General features: G+C 48.5%; 2 protein-coding genes across 9 annotated transcripts in view; one reads left to right on the top strand and one right to left on the bottom strand.

Annotated features, from left to right (window-relative positions):
* Positions 1-19,054, bottom strand: part of LOC144129167 (LETM1 domain-containing protein 1) — a 369,791-nt gene that overhangs the window by 82,507 nt on the left and 268,230 nt on the right. The gene's annotated exons all lie outside the window — the stretch shown is intronic.
* Positions 2,067-19,054, top strand: part of LOC144129165 (histone-lysine N-methyltransferase eggless-like) — a 120,007-nt gene continuing 103,019 nt past the window's right edge. For 4 of the 8 annotated variants that reach the window (XM_077663134.1, XM_077663132.1, XM_077663129.1 and 1 more), the window contains exon 1: positions 10,088-10,268. The gene's annotated coding sequence lies outside the window, so the exon portion shown is untranslated. Of the gene's footprint in view, positions 2,214-2,329; positions 2,458-10,087; positions 10,269-11,761; positions 11,973-19,054 lie in introns of those variants that run through there. The other 4 variants (XM_077663126.1, XM_077663130.1, XM_077663128.1 and 1 more) reach the window with 4 other exon arrangements.

Here is a 19,054-nt window from a genome sequence, read left to right as displayed (position 1 = left end):
CCTCCACTACGGCACCTCTCTCTTCCTTTCTTCTTTCACTCCCTCCTTTATCCCTTTTCTTACGGCGCGGTTCAGGTGTCCAACGATAAATGAGACAGATACTGCGCCATTTCCTCCCCCCCCCCAAAAAAAACCAGTTATAATTACACAACGGTGGGCCACCTAGGTCACGTGACCTACTGGCGTCATCACAACCTCTCCACCGGATTGCGAGCAAACTGACCACCGTGGTAGGTGGCAGAAAAATTGGTTTTGAGGAAAGGAAGTGACGTACGCAGCAACTGTCTCACATATCTAAGCGGACACCCGAACCGCGCCGTGGGGGAAGGGATACAGGAGGGAGTGAAAGAAGAAATGCAGAAAGAGGTGCCGTAGTGGAGGTCTCCGGAATAATTTTGACCACCTGGGGATTTCTAATTAACGTGCACTGACATCGCACAACCCATGGGCGCTTTTTGCGTTGCGCTTCCATCGAAACGCGGCCGCCGCGGTCGGGTTCGAATCCGGGTACTCCGGATCAGTAGACGAGCGCCTTAACCACGTAGGCGGCAGTTAAATTAGTGATTGCTCGCTCGGGAAGAGCAACGTGAGTCGCATAAACCCCACCCGGTGGCAGCACCTGCCATGAGTGCTCCAAGGGATTTATGAACGTTAAGGCTACAATGGCCAGTTCTGCATGTGTGGGCATTAGCCCATTAACGCTATTGTGCCATAGCCATGAGGTGGAGCTTATGTGTCCCCTGGAATTTTTTATGTCATATCGTCAACATTAGATTAACGTTCAACACATAAACATAACTATGCTAATGTTTTTTCAATTTTTTTATGTACAAGTCATAACTGTAAACCAACACTACGAGAACATTTAAAGCGCTGCATGTCAACTGTTTCTACTGTTCATAATGATCTTCAACGAACACAATTTTGCAGTTAAATCTTTTGGACTGTGGCTGTCTTACAATGCATACATAAAACAAAATTTCTTTTAAAAACTTATTCCCAGTTCACCACTAATGCTTATGGGTCATCCTTTATGGTTGGCCATATAAGTATGAGCCCTTGGTATTTATTCGTAGGTGAGCGCTTGTGTTGCATGTGTTCTGTTTATGTGCTCTAATGCTGCCCTTGTCCCTCGGTCCTTGCAAAGCTCTGTGCTCTCACATTGGCGGGCATTGTCATTAACGAATGATGTTCAAAACGTTTATGTTGGGAAAACATTACTGCAACGTTTATTGGCAACGTATGAGAAACGCTAGAAGACACAACATAAGAAAGGTACGTTTGACCGAATCAAAACACTTGTAACGTTTCGATGCTACCTGGGTTAATCTGGAGACTAATTACATTACGCTACTTAGTGTTGCCACGCAAACTTACATGAACTGTCGACCAGCTTTTTTTAATTCAATTTTGACAGGGTGCTACACTTTCACAACAGCCAGCGGACTATGCAACGATCGATCGCCCAATATATCGAACACGCGCGGCTGAGCAGTAGCGTGCGGTGCGAAGAAGCATCAGATACTAGCTGTCGCTGAAGATGCCGGCGGCGTCGATGTCAACAAAACAGAACGAAATTCGTTGGTAGCTCTGTTTTGCCAAGTACTACCGCAGGGCATTGTTGCCGGACTACAGGAGAACAGCGACCTGACGTATTATGGAGCTGGCCGTTTTGTTCCTGCATCCATGCGGTCATGTATGAAAACTCGGAGACGATTTCAGCGCGGTTTGGCCTAACGCTTGGTTTTAATACGTTCGCCTAGAAACAGCGGCCTGGGTGCGGCGTGGCTTAGTCTTTAAAAACGCTCGAAACGCTCCCTGTAAGTATTTCGTTTAACGGTGGGGTGCGCGATTCGACGCTAGTCGTCGGCCAGCTGGCTCACGTACGTACACGGTCGGAGATTTTCATCATTTTTTTATGGGGAGGCACTATTTCGTCGCGCGCGCTAGGAGACGCCACCTTGCACCCCATGCGCTGTGCCCTTCCGCCGCCGGAGGCGTCTTTCTTGTTTGCTACTCTCGCTCATTCTCTTTCGCCGTCGTGCTGGCTGCGCCGCTGCGCAGGCACTCACGCTTGGTAGGTGGGCGCGCGGGGCTGTCTCAGCGCGTTGGTTCTTCCGTCGTCCCTCCGCTCCTCCTCGCGCCTCACATCGCAGGGAATGACGTTGGCTGCGCGCGCCGCCGCCCGCGTCACGTGCCCCTGAGGTCAGCAGGCGAGTGCTTTTGTCGTTTGTTCGCCAGGGTTGCCCACGGCGCAATGTGGGCGTTTCCTTCCCCGCCATTTCTTGCGTTTAGATGTAACATGCGAGATTATAGTTCGGGAATGCAGTGCAGGTACGGGACTGGGTAACCTGAAAGGAGACCTTGGCGGTGGCTTTAGTGGTTTCAGCAGCCGCCTCGCGTGCAGGAGGTGCGAGGTTCGACCTCCTGTGCCGGCAGGTCTCCACCGCTGATACGGTGGGTACAAGCTTTTGCCTGGCCTGGTGCTCTGCTTATCTGGGGTGAAGTGCTTGGGAAATAGATCTTTGACCCAACTTGCGTACGCGACAATGCGCCTTGTGCCATAAAAAATTCACTATCATCAAAAAGCACACCTTCTCGATAGAGGCAAAATACAGGGTAGGTTATCAGGTACTGTGGGATGTCAGTGCACGTTTAAGAACCCCATATGGCAGAAATTAATCCAGCTCTCCACTGCGGTGTCCCTTATAACCATTGTGTCGCTTTAGGCTTATTACGTTTGGGCTTATGACGACTTAGAATTATGACTGGTTTGTGCTGTCTACAACCGCGATCAAAAAGTAGTGCGCTGCTTGCTGTGAGCGAAATATTATAAATTCTTTGCATGCATATCAATTACATGATACATTTATCGTGAGCTTGAATAAATTCGCCGTTATTATTTGTTTTTTTTTATTTCGAAGATACTGCCAGCCTTCATTTGAGGCCTAGGAAGGAGTGGGAAATACAGGTATAATCAAACAGAACACAGCATAAAAGCATTGCAAGACATTTTTCAGCATAGTTTGCGCATGCAGAAATGAAAAAAAAATGGAGGCACATGAGTGCTACTTGTAGACCACCTCTGTGACAGGAAAAATGACAACAAATAAACAAAATAGGTTACAGTTTACCTGCTTGGAATAAAATATTTACATGTTTTTTTTTTTAGCGCGCGCAGAATGACTCGGCCGACCGACTTTCCACTGTCTCTGGAGATAGCAAGTTCCAGTCTCGGACCGTTCGTTTATTGGCGGGTGACACATTGTCCCTTTCTCGTGCTTTAGACCACTCGGCCACACAACAAGCGCGGAGTAACACGCCTCCCTTTATTTTCCCGTCCGGACTACTTTCTTACCTTTCACAGCGTTGCACCTGATGTATGAAACGGAGAACGGCGCAGTGCACTTACCTGTCCAATGATGTGACGTACAGCCAAAAGTTTATGCAATGCAAACCAGCGAAACAAATTAATTTCATCATCGCATTTCCATGTATACTGAAGTAAATGGAGCTTAATTGTAATTACCTGAATTAAACAGTCTATCATTAAATTTGATGCAGCACTTAATGGACGCCAATAAATTAATCTTTTTCGACTGAGTCCGCTTCCATAAACTTTTGGCGACGGGTGTATATACATTGAAGCAAAACGCTATCGCCGTTTTGAGTCTGCTGGTAATTGAGTTCTAGAAACGCATGTCCCGGAAACTGCAGACATCACGTCTGACCATTTGTGCCTGCTGCAGAGGCGGCCGTTGTGCACCAGCTAATCTGCTTTGATCACTGGTGGTTGGCGGCGCCACGACCACCTGTGACCATACTGGCACGTAGTGATTGGTCGCAGAGGTTGTCTCTCACAAGCGCCACTGGTGCCAGCAACCTGCCATACAATGTTAGTGGCGCATCGCCTAGCCGCTACCACTGCGCCAGGAGCAGTACCGCGACTCCCGGCGATCTATGAATGTGGAGAATGGCCAGTTCCGCATACATGGGCATTATTAACCCATTAACGCTATCTCGTCATAATTAGCGGCAGCAGCAAAGGTGGCCTGAGCGATACCACGTGTTTGTCGTCGCCGCTTCATTCATGGCCACTTCGGAAATATCTCCATCCCCCTTTCCTCTGGGACGTTCCGTGAACCTGCCGCCTGGAGAACCTGGATCGGAGCTGACGTCATCACGCCAGTGATGAGAGGTCGGGGATGGGGCTTCAAGGCAGACGCCGCGGCCACCAGACGGCACCGCTGTCATTCCTGCTTTCGAGGCGCTAAACCGGGCGTAATCCCTTATAAAAATAGTCTATAGACTGTCTGTAGACTTCTTGTATGCTCTGTCGCCTTCCTATAGATATCCCCTTTTGTCTATTAATAGTCTATAGAGTGTCTATGGACAAGAGTCAACTAAAAGTGTATGGCCATAAATCTATAGATTGTCTATAGAATGTGTATATTGACTAGACTATAGGATTTACCTATAGAAAGTCTATAGACTTTATAGACAAAGACAAAAGTTTGTAAGGGAAGAGAGACCAAAGCAGCGATGACACAAAGCCTGCATTTTAATTAAAGTAATTTCGCAAGTGGTTAATTACTGTTGCTACGAAATTACTGCCGCAGTGTAATTCAGCATATTACAAAATTACTACACCGAAAAGTAATTCATTACAAGTTGCCGAAAAACAATTCGCTTCCTGCCATGTCTGCCTGTGGCCAGCTGCTTGAGCAGCGATAGGGGTCGTGGAGCATGCTGTTGTGCGCCCTTAGCTGGGGAGTGTTCTTTGTTTTCAGCCTCATGGGTGTCACGAAACGCGGTTGCCGGTAAATTTGCGGTTATCGTTCTTCTAGTCATCGACGAGCGTGCGGACTGGGCAATGTTATTTTTATTTATTTCTTCCTGGCCACACTAATATATGTCCTCCACGTGTGCTTACCAGGCTCTGGGAGGTCGACCCAGTGTTCACGATGTCTTCAGTAAGGAACACGCGGCTAGAGCTTCGATTTCGTTCGTGAGCCGACAGCAGCATTCAGGCCTAGCAGGCTCGCATGAGTTGCCATGAAGTATAGAGGTGGATAGCTGTCAAAATTGCCACCACGTAACGCACTGGACGGCGCCACCACGTTGAGATGGTTGTAAACGGAAAAAAACTTCGAGAACTGTCTAGTTTGTAAAAAAAAATCGCAAAAGTTCTGCTAAGTGAGTCAGATGATATTACAACGATGGGGATACCGGCAGCATGTCTATCAGCTGTAGCCACTGAAACGGGCCCGTAAGAAACGATGTTTTTTTTTTATTTGCGAAATTCGTTTCCGAACAGATTCGTTCACACTGTTGGTGATGATTTATAGTGCAGAGGCAATATGAAAGCTCTGCGTGCAGTAATGTAGCGACATACTCCGACTGCTGAAAAGGCGATGTGCGGGTGAGACTTGTGGCAAAATGGAAATTCATTGGCGTGCATTTTCCGGGGGAAAAAATCGCTCCATTTGTGTGGCTCTGTAGTACACTCGTGATTATATGTCCCGTACGACGAACACCTGTGCTGTCATCCCTCTCGCTGGTTTTTCACCGCTCTCGGCTAAAGCACTAGCAATACCTCCAGAGGTGCGTACGAAAACCGAAGGACTTGCTGCTGGATTCAGCCGTTCCAATTACTCTCTCATCAATTTTGCAGTGACGGTTTCTACGAAGAATCATACGAGGCAGGCGTGGGCGGGTTTCATGCGCCTTGATAAATAAAGACCGGCGGGAACAGATTGGGACGGTTAAAATATCGTCACCCTTGACTAATATGGCGCGAGCTCTTCACAGGTGGTATGGCGGAATATGGGTCCTAAATGACAGCTCGTTGGCAATGCGTGACTTGCTCTAATGCCAGTTATGTTTTACATCTTTCACTCACAAAACACCCATGCACGCGTGCGAAATGTAGACAACACTTTTGTAGTTAAACCTATCTACGTAAACGCGCGAACATGTCAGTTGCTAAAACTCCGTATGTCAGCTTTCCTGCACATGAAAAAAAAATTCAGGGGGGCACTTTGTTGACCTTAAGTGCGCTGACGCGAAAGCCTTTAGCGCGGTGTTGCTGCTTGTGCCACTGATGGGTGGTTAAGATGTTGATTAAAGACCACACAATTGTTCGCTTCACGACACTTCCGCCGACATTCATTAGCGCGCACACACTTGGTTGCTTTGAGGCACAGAAGAGCGTTTAGGCGGCATTCGGGATCGGCGTTTAGGAGGCGCCCGGCAAGGTTGCCTGGGGAGCGCTCCTCTCGATGGATGGTGGCGCCACTCAATGACGTCACAGGCATGCACAGTAGGCTCAAGCGCAGGTGCATTGTCTGCTGGCGCCTTGGGCATGCGCAGTGCATTGTATACTAAGTTCCCAGTTACGACATACTACACCAACCACTTATATGACTAATTAACTAATTACTATTTGACTCCGAGGACACTTGTCTGCTTACGTGGAGGAATGCGAAAGCATGTGCTTTGAGGAAACGACGCAGTAGCTCCCAGATCTCGAAATTTCGGTGGACACGTCAACCACGTTTGATTGACAGCTATAGTGTGACACTTTTCTGCGAACATACCCGCTGGCGATCCATGGGCCTATAAAGGCTTTCGCCTTAAAACCCTATACCCTGGCGATGCGGACCACCGTAGTAGGGGAAGCAGTTGGGTGCAGCGCTAAAGAGTAAAGACTGCTGCACCATGCCTATACTGTGCACGCACTGAGGAGCACTACTTTGACACAGCACCCTGCCTTTGTGACTGCAGCGGGGAGGGTGAATTCTACCTGCAAGGCAAGGGCTAGTGAGCTGAATCCCTTTATCCGGACAGCAACAAAGGGCAGAAGCATGCAGGAAACGGGTGAGGCCAGGGACTCCGGAACTTTTTGTGTGTGTGGGGAGGGGGGGGGGGGGGCAAGACCTCGAGCGTATTTTGTTATTTATTTAATGCTCATTTACATAATAAATTTCATGTTTATTATCTTTTATTTTTCTAAGTTCAAAGGTTGATTCAAACTGTCACGTTGGGGTGACCATAGTCTAGCATTCAGGAGGACAACGAAAAGGCTTCCAAAAGAAACTGTTTAAGAAACTGACTCGGGCCCACTAAGAACTGAATGACTCGGCGGCTGCGATAGCCACAAGCGTGCTCGGCGGTCACCGAGCTGAACGTCCGCAGTTCTTGGCCGCGCCTAATTTAAAGCTGGCAAGGAACTTTCTAGATGAAGAACCAAAAGCAACTACAACAATCTGGCAAAATGTGGAAGCATTTGCACGTGGCCACGATCAACGGAGATAAGTCTGGTCGCATCTCGAATTACAGAACAAAATGATAAAGCCGCGTGCCGGCGGTTTTGAGTTGCAAACGAACAAACGGTGCAAGGATTCACGGCAATATAAAACGAATTGAAATGGGAAGCTTTATGCACGAGGAGTGATCAATTGGATTTAAAAATTTTCTGCATGGTTTGTCTAAATTCTGCTAATCATGATCATGTACACGGGCCAGACAGTCTGCTTCTGTTGGGACATGGCTGGTTTATATGTTACTCATATACGGAATGCTTTACAACTGGCTACGAAGCCAAGTGGCTCAGCCTCGCTGTGTTTTGCATTAAAAGTCCTAGAACTGAAGTGTCTCAATTGTCAGAAATCTGATTGGAGACGGGGGGGGGGGGGGTTGCGCTGCCCCTCGGGAAAAATGTTGAAAGGGCGACCGCCCCCCCCCCCCCCCCCCCGGTTCGTGGTTCCTGGGTGAGGCATAAATCTGACAATAGACAGCTCCAGTGCTGCATCCTATTTCCGGCCCCGAAACCGGTTTGGCCCCCATAGTGAAGGGGTTTGCAATATGCACAGAAATGTACTTCCACAGGTTTACAAAGGGCCCATACATGTATGTGCATTTGTGGAAGGGTGTGTCGAGTCGACACTGTTACTAAGCTAGGACAGGATCACGATCCTGTCGCTATCCCAAGCAATAAATGAGTGAGAACACTTAGGGTTGTTAGAGCAGGCCATCGCGTTGCCGGTTGATAGCGTTCAATCGCCTCGTAGCGTTAGGGATGAAATTAGATCTTAGCTCTGAGAATTGTGCCACTTTTCTGGTGGTTGAGTGTAGGTGTTATAGGCACTTGTTTAATTCAGTACCATGTGAAGATAGAGTTCCTTTATCAAAGTCGCCGCTGTCATCGACTTCGATGGATAGTCTTGATACAGGTTCACGCTATTACAGTCGTTGGTATATTACGATGCCGCGGTCGGAGCATGGAAATGTAAAAAAAAAGTTCAATTTTTGGAATGCTGGCATGGCATAAATAACTTTTTTTTTTTCTGCGAGTGGTGTGCCGACATATTTGTAACCACACGCGACAAAAACCCGCTTGGTTCTGTTCGCGAGAAACCCTAGAAAAATTGTGCTGTCCCGTATGTGGTAAGCACATAGGCGTGCACAGGAGACTGTTTGTTGTGCGTGGTAGTGTAATACAGAAAGCAGGCAGTGCTCAAGGAGACACGTTCTTTATTGTGGAAAAGAGTAACCACTCAAGGAGCATCCAGTGTTTAATAATGCACCTTATATTACGGAGCACAAGCACAAGTGTAATATATATATATATATATATATATATATATATATATATATATATATATATATATATATATATATATATATATATATATAATATAAGCCAACAGTCACCGAAATCAAGGTGCATAGGGGAATGTTTCTTTTTTTTAATATCTAGTGCCAATGAATTAGTTTTTTTAAAAGAAAATTACTTATAAAGCTGCAGAAAAACAACCATGCCGCCAGTGGGATCCGAACCCACGACCTCCGAATATCGCGTCCGGTGCTCTTACCAACTGAGCAACTGAGCTACGGCGACGGCTGTCCAATCTGCTGCTATCGTGGGTATTTATGTTTACTGGGTGTAAGCGAACCTTGAGAGTGTTCACCAGCGCCCACCCTCGTCCAAAGCAGTGGACGTAGCACGTCCTGTAATACCCCAAGTGTGACGTGGAACGTCATCTAACGGTGAGGCGGATATATATATATATATATATATATATATATATATATATATATATATATATATATATATATATATATACTTCTGTTGTGCTCCGTAATATAAGGTGTATATATATAATATCGTTGCCGATAGCTGTTCCAGCGGGCAAATTCTTGAACTCTTGCCGGGCGTATTTTATATCCTTTACTGCTCGGTACGAGTTATGATTTCATCCCAATGTTATTGCCAACACTCCATGTAGTCATGGAGTCTTCCATTACCATTACGTTCCTGAACTATCGGGAAAGTTCGGCTAATTGTAAGCTGTAGCTCTATCACTAGCAGGCGGCAGGAGACAACACTTGTGGAGCTGAAAGAACAAATTTTGACTTTCACCTCCACAAGTGTGGTCTCCGGCCGCCGGCTAATAGCAGAGCTATCGACTTCGTTCGAGAAACACGTGGTCCAGAGACTTTTGACTCCGACTGTACGTTTGGAAAGTTGCTACCGCACGGTGATACACCTAGATATTAAATAGGGCCGTTCGAAGTTTTGGCTGGCCATGCGATACCGAAATAGCGGCATGAACGGCGATGCCACAATTGATCACAGCAAGGTGACGCGATCTTTGTATTTATTTATTTATTATAGATAGCTCAAGGGCACTTGAGGGTTTTAAATGAGGGTGTATCGACACTGAAAGCCTGAAACATCGGAATAGTAAACGGTCCGCCAAGTGTAACATCCGAAAACCTCACCGCATTGCTTTTGCCAATCAAGTCTAGTGCAGTCAGTCAAGATCCCTCTCCATGTTGTCTGCGGCGTGGCCCATTCCCAACGCAGCAGCCGTCTGGATGTTGAACATCTCAAAATTCTTAAACTCCAGATGGAAACGTATCTCAACGTCAGAGAGTCGCGGAGAGGAATAAAACTTCTAATAGTATATGTTGTTTTTTCCAGCGCAGAATGAGACAAAAGCTTTCGATGCCGGAACTAATTTATTGTGCGTGTTAAGAGCAGCCGCAGCGCACCCTAGCGCGTGTTGTATCCATCCGCGTTGACAGAGCCACTGGCGCTCAGCGGCGCAGCACGCAGTGAATATTCCTCGTCCTTTCATTGGTCGTTCTTCACGTGCCTGAATTTCTTCCCTACTGCACCGGACTTCACGGAAAACGTTGTACGAGAGTCGCTGTCATGACGTCGTTGTGGGCCTTCAGACGGAAACCTCGGCACGTGTGAGGTTAGTAACCCATTCACGCCTAACCGCGATAACCAGTACTAATACGTAACCACTAGCCTGGTTGTCGTATAGAAGAGCAAGAAAAAAAGTTGTCGTTAGTTGTGCACGAACTATTTTGTGAGCTGCGTTTGAATAGCACCTTCTCACACTACATAACGCCTATTTCAATTGCCATTTTTCTCATTGCTACGGGGCGCTGAAAAAAGAAGAGCCTATTAATTTCGTTAGTCGTGCACGACATGTACCGACATGAACCGAGTGTGAGCAAGCACACTTCTGCAGCTGGCGGCAGTAGGGGGCGCAGCGGCTGCCGCAGCTTATTTCACGGGATCAGCAAACGAACAAAAAAGACACCGTCTGCCGCGACTCAGCCATCGTGGCTATCGAAACGGACATTCACACGCACCTTTGTGCCGAAAACGTGCTTCGGTTTTCGCCAGAGCTTACTGCCGGGATCTTCGTCTTCGTTCACGACTGTTTCGCACGAGGTTCCGTCTCCTGTCGCACGTCGTTCATCCCGGTTTGCAAGCGCCACTCACGTACCGCTGGCTCCGGCCGCTGGCTGCCTCAGCAAAACGAGGAGGATGGAATGCGGCAGTGGGGCGTATGTTTCGCGCTGCGTTCGACATGTGGCGCCACTTGTCAGGAGCAGGCGCCAGCTGTGGTCCAGTATGTTGCGAATCCTCGTGACCTTTGCGTGCTTTTGTTGGTGGAATTAGATACGGAATCGAACCGTTTTGTTTTATTTTCGAGCATGAAGTCTGCCTTACTATCGTCCACTCGTTCACGCTCTCCGAGGTTACCCGCCTATCATACCTTTTCTGTACGTTCCTTGCTATGTTGCGCGTGTGAAGTTTTCTTGATTCGCGAATGTTCTTCCACCGTTTTTTTTTTTGTCGTTTTGCTTATATTGAAATCACGGTGTTTTGGACCAAGAAAAACTTCGATTGTTCAACTGTTAGCTCATTGCACACTACACGTAGCGTTGCATCACCGCGCACAGAAAAACTCCGTGTTAGTGCAACACAAAAGCTTTGTAAGTTGCACCTTTGATAAAGCGTTGTGGCCTCATTCACTCCATCAGCTAATAGCCGCGAGATACGAGCAGTTCGGCGGCACACGATTGCCAGCACCGGAATTAAGCGGTGCTGGAAGGTAGCTTAGATCAGACATTCGCGAGGGCCAGTAACAGCTATGCGGTAAAACAGCCCGACATTTTCAGACAGTGGACGTTACATAATACACCTTGACAGTTCCGTACCCTTAGGAAATTGCTCTGCTGAAGCCCGTGTGTAATGCGCTTTAAGTGCTACGTTCGAGGAGGACGTGAGCAAACCGCAAAGACTGCTGCGGTTGCTTTAGCCGCCCGTTCGGGGGCTCTGCATGAGGCCCGAAGCCCCCGTGGGGGCGAAAAAAGTAGTCCGGCTCTATCGGCTTCGGGGAGGCCGTTGCGCGGGGCGGCAGCCATCTTGTGTACCTCCTCGATGCGGATCGCGTTTTGCTTTGGTAGCCGTGGCGTTCGCACGGCGCTCATTTCTCGCGGTGCGTCGAAGGGTGTTTTTCTTATTTCCGAGTGTTATTTTGTACGCTCATTCGCTGCTTGGTATATTCTAGTGTACACATTTCTTGTGTTCCAAGTTATGGAAAGTTGAAAAAAAAAAAGTTGAGGGATGCGGAAATTGGCCACTGCGGCCGGCGCAACAGGTGAGGTCATATTTTTAACTTATGAAACATACTCTGTATTAGCGTTCGTAGTACTTACGTGGTGGCGTGCGTCTGTCCCAGGATGGTGTATTTTCAAGAAAAATTTTCTCTTGTGACGTGGATATTCCATATGAGAAAAGTTTGTACTTTTGTTTTCGCTGCACACGTGATTTTGTTTTTTTTTTTGGGGGGGGGGGGCGGTTGTGTTAACACGGATATGTCTATATTACACATGTCTAGAAACTCGTAGTACGGCCTTCCTCGGGAGCATTGCCATGGCGAATGCACGTTTTGTCAGCATTTGTGGCCCTTCGAAAGTGTTAGTGGACAGTTTTAAGGCGTAAGCCCTTCTTGGCTCATGAGTGGCGTGGACCGAAGTTGTTCGCAAACCTGACCGTACGAACTGTCAGTCATAAGTGGCATGATAATTAAAACAAAATGTAAAAGCTGATTAAGAAACAGTTGATAAGCCGCATATACAGGGTGTGTAGGATAACTTTAGCCAAGGGTTAAAAATAAGATATTTGAGGTAGGCCAGGGAAACCGCTTACATAGAGCTGCTACCAGCCGGCTTGCGCATCGGGGCAATTTCTTCTATTGCCACTAATTAAGTAGTAATTAAGATATTTTTCTAAATGCGTAAATATTGACTTTAGACACTAAATGTGAATAGCAAAGTTGTAGAACACCTTCAGAAACCCCCATTCATTTATTTGCGGTAACGAAAGCCTCACGTGTATCTTTTTTCCGAGCTCCAAAGAAAGCCCGCGAAATACAAAAAAAAATCACGTGACTAGCGATTGTGCTGCTCTCCATCCTGATTTGAGTGAACGAAATCAGGCGCTGGCATGGCGCGACGACCCCGTTGCTCCAGCAGGCCGATATGTCGACGGCGGTTGCACCGTCACGCTTGCAGACTGGAACGATGTGTCGACGGCGGTTGCACCGTCACGCTTGCAGACTGGACCGATGTGTCGACGGCGGTTTGCACCGTCACGCTTGCAGACTGGACTGGCTCGCGCGGCCCTCGCAACCACCGTCGACATATCCGGCCTGCCGGAGCAACGGGGTCGTCGCGCCATCCATGCCAGAGGCTGATTTCGTCCACTCAAGCCAGGACTGAGAGCAGCACAATCGTGGCGCGCGGATGCGCTAGTCACGTGATCTTTTTTTGTATTTCGCGGGCTTTCCTTGCACCTCGGAAAAAAGGTACTCGTGAGGCTCTCATTATCGCAAATAAATGAAATGGAAGTTTCTGATGGTGACCTTCGAAACCCCGGTGTTCTCCAACTTTGCTATTCACATTTAGTTTTCAAAGTCGATATTTAGGCATTTAAAAAATGTATGTTAATCGCTAATTAATCGTGAAAGAAAAAATGCCTATGATGCGCAAGCCGGTTGGTAGGTGTATGTAAGCGGTTTCCCTGGCCTACCTCAAATATCTTATTTTTTGAACCCTTGGCTAAATTTAGCCTGGACACCCTGTATGCAATGATAGTAAATAGACAGTAAAAGTAGTGAAAATGATAGCTATTGATATTGCTATAGATAGATGTGATAGATGTATGGAAACTTTATTAGCAAGCGAGTTTGGACCCTTCAATGGACGCTTTTAGCCTACCGGAGACGTACTAGCGGAGACGTATACCGGTTTACCGGACCCCGCTCGCGCATGCGCAGTGGAATTGCTGGGGTCAGCGGGAGCCACTGCGTGCGCAGGAGGCGTCTGATAAGCCGGCATTCTTCTCCGCTGGTACGTCTCCGGTATGCTAAAAACGTCTGATGTCTCAGGGCCACCGCACAGCCCTCGCATTACGCGCATGTGTCCAGTCCACCTAGGGCCATGGCACTGGCACCCCGGTTCACACAGAGAAGTTGGGTGTCCGGGTCCCGCGACGCAAGGAGAGGCCTCCCATGTTCCGACGGCGGGCTGTCCCTGCGGGGAGGACCGGCAGGGCAGCCGAAGAGTATGTGGTCCAGGGCGGCGTGCGATTCTCCGCAGAGAGTGCACTCAGGAGAAACAGGGCGGAAGTAGGATAGGAGCTGAGGGGTGGGAAGAGTTCGGGTCTGGAGTCGCCTCCAGAGGATTTGTTGGAGTGGGATAGCCGGGGGTGGGGAGCGGGGGGGGGGGGGGGGTAGAGTCGACGGGCGAGGCATGCTTGTTGTGTGAGTTTTGAGAACGTGTGTGCCCGCTCCCCTCGAGAAATACCGGCTGGGGTAGCCGTTTGCCCGGCGAATAAGTCGTCGGGAGTGATAATGATAGCTTCGGACAGTGTTATAGATAGTGAGAATGATAGCTAGTGATAGAGATAGATAGTGATAGTGGTTATGACAGTGATGATGATAGCGAGTGATAGTTGGTGATATCGATCAGGTACATCACACAGCGCTCCGCCTCCATCGAAACGCGGCCTCCGCGGTCGGGTTCGGATCCGGGTACTCCGGATCAGTAGCCGAGTGCTCTAACCACAGAGCCATTGCGGTGGGTAACCCCATGCGCTAGCATTACCCACTTTTGGACGTATAACTTTCGTCAAAAGAAAAAAAAAGCTGTGCGGACGTTAAAGAGTGAGATGCGGTACGCAGCATTAGATTTCGCATTTGTCGCAAGTTCTGTGTTTACAATTTTAGGTCCATCAGCCCCGATATTCTGACTGCTGGCTGCAGGTATCCGCTACGCTGTTACGGTGCCGACATTTGCATATTCGATTTTTTTTTCTGATTTTCTGTCTAGGTTGCTGTCTGAAACTAGGCTGCTCACAAACCCGGTGGGCAGGTTGTGATGTCAAAAGGTCATGCGACCATTCTCTGCCAATTATGGTGGCCCATTATGGCAGTTTGCGATGGCGTCACACGCTCAAGGGATGTCTCTCGACCAGTTAGCAAATGTCGTCTCGGGCATCGCCACGGTTTTGATGTGACGAAAGCTCCAATTCTATCGCTTTAACATGTAAGCCGCCGAACATGCTGAAGGATCACACTTGGCGCTCTTATAGAACCCCTAGAACTTTCACTGAGGGCGAGTAAGATTGGTCCGCTTCTTCCTCAAGAGATGAACATTGGCGATGCAGAGCGGTAAAACATTTAGGGGGGCACTTTGTTAACGTAAAGTGCGGTGAGGCGAAATCCTTTAGCGCGGTGTTGCTGCTTGTGTCGCTAATGTGGGGTGAAGATGTTGATTGAAGACTACAAAGAGAGTTTAGGCGGCATCCTTCCAGATCGGCGTTCAGCAGGCGTCTAGAAAGATTTCCTGGGAAGCGTTCCTCTCGAGCGATGGTGACGCCACTCAGTGGCGTGACACGCTCATCAGCCACTCGGCTTTATCATTTTCTTTGCGATGCCTGTTGCGAAAGCGAAACAAGACCGCCCCAAGTCGGAAGGCAAGACAAGCCAAGCATGCTGGGAAAGAGAAACCACCGAGTGCCTCTTGGAGGGGCAGTCGAGTCATGTAACTCGAAGTAAACGGATGTCGTTTGTGTACTCGCTCAACGAAGTTGTCTATTTTTAACGAAAGCGACATAAATATAAGCTGGTACCGAAACCCGGGATATACCCCGAGAGCTAACGAAGACGACTACCTGGATGCGACGAATAACGAAGAAAAAGCCAATTTCTACTCCGAAGCCGCCGCCCAGTGCTACTGAGTGCAGCGACACAAGGAGACACGAAGCGAAGAGATCAGCTCTCCAGTCACAGGTGACTCGACTCATTGCGGGCAATGACTCCTGCATGACAAGCCGCACGGGCAACGGAAAAGAACTGTTTTTTTTTTTTTGCAAGAATGAGCTCTCCGCAGACCCGCCTAAACGAAGCTAACACCGCTGTCGAGAAGCTACTGCCAGCGGAAGAAGCGGAGCAGGACTATACCTAAACCATCGAGTATGACGACAAGATCGTTACATACATCGCGAAGCTCCAAGCTGAGATAAAAGAAGTTGAAGGGAAGACGCAGCCGAAAGAAGAGCCATCACCAAGCAACGACGCAGGCGCGGCAACCATGACCTGCCAGGTGAAGCTTCCAAAATGAGAGCTCGTAAAATTTGACGGCAAAGATGTGTCCTGGCAAGAATTTTGGCAACAGTACGAGCAAATTATTCACAAGAACGATAGGCTGACGACCTTGGGCAAGTTCGGGTATTTAAAATCGGTTGTGACTGGCGAAGCAGCAAGAACGATCACGGGCCTTCCGCCCACATCGCAGTGCTATGGCGACGCCATCTTGCTGCTGAAAAAAACGCTTCGGCGGTGAAGACGCCATCAAACAGCGCACCCTGCCGAAAGAAATATTGCTCGAGCTCCACCGCGCCGTGGCGAGGGAGGAAACCACGGAAACGTCAACACGGAACGAACTGGATCTCCGCTGCAAAGCAACGACGCTCCGGGACAGTCAACAGAAACAGCTGCAAAAGGTACTCTGTCTTTATTCTCGAAGTTAATTGACTTTTTGAGGATTGAAGCGCAAAGCCGTGAGAACCTGGTCGCTCAGCAAGGTACTAGCAAGAAACACCAGGTATGAATGCTGAATACGTTAAACCCAACTGGGAGTTACAAGAACAGCACTGGAACGGAATTTAAATTCTCGGCAGCTGTACTACAACAATCAGCAAGAACAGATCATTGTTTCCTTTGCAAGGAGAATAACCACGAAACCGCCGTCTGCCGTGCTGGCATTTCATTAGAAGAAAAGAAGAAAATGCTGCGTTCGGGAAGACGCTGCTTCCGCTGTACGAAGCGAAATCACTATTCTAACGAGTGAAGAATCAGCATTAAATGCGGAAACTGTGTAGGGCGGCATGCGACGACAATGTGCGATCCAGAATTTACCCATCCGAAAGTCGAAGCGAATGCAACCGATCTGTCTATATCTGCTACATGCCGCATCAGCCGGTGTTCCGAGAAACGACCAATACGACGAGACTGCGAGTGGTTTTCGACGCTTCGTCGCGTGGACAGAAGTTAGTCATTGAACCAAAACCCCGAGAGCGGTCCGAATTTGACAGCTGACCTTATCGCACTGCTACTGAATTTCAGAGGCTACAGAATAGCCTTGGTGGCAGATATTGAAAAGGCATTCTTGCAAATAGAGATAAGAGAGGACGACAGAGATGCACTGCGCTTTCTGTGGTACCATACGAAACCAGGTGCGAGCGGAACAACAGGTGAGATGAAGACTTTTCGAATGAAGCGAGTTCCTTTCGGAACCACAGCGAATCCTTTCTTGTTGACCGCAACTCTCCAGCATCACTTGAAGAATATGGAAGAAGAGTATCCGGACAGAGCATCAATTCTGGCACATTCCTTGTATATGGATGACATCTTAACGGTAGCAGAAAATGAGCGAGCCCTGAAGATCTATCAAGAAGCTAGGACCATCTTCAGTGCGGCCTCTATGACACTGCACAAGTGGGCGTCCAACAACCAGACATCGAAAGGTTTGCGACAGATGATTGTCAAGCAAGACACTTACGATACCTCCCAGGGGCCCTTAAAGCGTTAGGACTGACATGGAATCCCAGCACAGATAACCTCACTTTCACCCCACAGTCCAGCGAGCTACCGGAGCCAGGAACAAGCACTAAACGGTCGGTTCTGAAGACGACAGCAAGACTGTATGACCCACTTGGATGGCTAAGCTCCATTCACGGTCCGGACAAAGGCTTTATTCCAAGAGCTGTGGCAAAGAAACTTGGAATGGGATGACATCCTACCACAGGATCTGGACGAAAAATGGATGCGGTGGTGCGAGGAACTAAACGAATTGAAAAGAGTTCAAGTGCAGCACTGCTACAAAGCAGGCACAGTCGAACCTGCCAGCAAAACTGTCTTGCACGTATTTGCTGACGCCAGCCCAGTGGCATACGGTGCAGTGGCCTACATCTGCATAACAGATGCGGATAGGATCACAACTTCGAGCATCCTGATTAGCAACTCAAGGGTTGCCCCGATCAAGCAATTGACTCTTCCGAGACTCGAACTGATGGCGTGTCTCTTAGCTGCCAGACTGAGTCGATACATCCTGCGAAGCCCGAAGGAACCACCACAGGTGACACATTACTGGGCTGACTAGACAATCGCACTGCATTGGATAACAGGACAGCCCTCTCAATGGAAACAATTTGTGAAGAATCGCGTAACTGAAATTCAGCGCCTTACCGACACCTCTGCATGGAAACATTGTCCCGGATCCGAGAATCCGGCGGATCTTATGACCAGAAGAGTTACAGCTGATCAGCTTGTTGAGAGTTCCACCTGTTGGGAGGGAACGTCCTTGATGAAGGCGACTGAAAAGACCTGGCCATGGTTCTCGCTACCAAAGAACATTCCCACAATGGAGGAAGAAAAGCGAACTGTGGAAGTCCTTCATACGACAAGTTCACCTGAAGCTCCAACGTTGTTAGACACAGATCGATACAGCAATGCAACGAGACTCTTCCGTGTGACAGCTTGGATATTACGATACGTCAACAAGCTACGACATCTGAGCACTAACAAAGGATCACTGACGGCAGTTGAAGTGGATGATGCCGAGAAATACTGGACACGGCAAGCTCAGAGAGAAGACCTAAAGAGCGAAATTCAGTGTGCGAAAGAAGATCTCTTTCCAGCAGACTCGCTGTTGAGGGACACTCCAGTGTTTGTTGACAACGACAGTATTCTCCGGATAAGCGGCAGACTTCAACAGAGTGGCAAGCCGTGCGACGAACGCCATCCAATTGTACTGTCGAGGCGACATCGCCTAGCAGAATTGCTCGTGCGTCAAGCACATCACCAAGTGCTACATGGAGGAGCACGGGATACTTTGGTACAGCTGAGAGACAAGTACCATGTTTTACGGGCCTGCCAGCTGGTAAAAAGAATATTTAAAGGATGCATAACCTGTCAACGCTACAATGCACGTCCAACGACTGAAGTGACTGCACCGCTTCCACGCGATCGAGTGACCCAGGCTCAACCCTTTGAGGTGACGGGAGAGGACTTTGCAGGACCACTTCTGGCGAAAGGAGAAAACTCGCTGTACAAGTCCTACATCACACTGTTCACCTGTGCCGTAACGCGAGCGGTTCACTTAGAGCTTGAAAGAG

This window comes from Amblyomma americanum, chromosome 4 (assembly GCF_052857255.1).
Source record: "Amblyomma americanum isolate KBUSLIRL-KWMA chromosome 4, ASM5285725v1, whole genome shotgun sequence".
Taxonomy (NCBI): domain Eukaryota; kingdom Metazoa; phylum Arthropoda; class Arachnida; order Ixodida; family Ixodidae; genus Amblyomma; species Amblyomma americanum.
The sequence above is the reverse complement of the archived record's forward strand: the minus strand, read 5'-3'. Positions and strand labels throughout refer to the sequence as shown.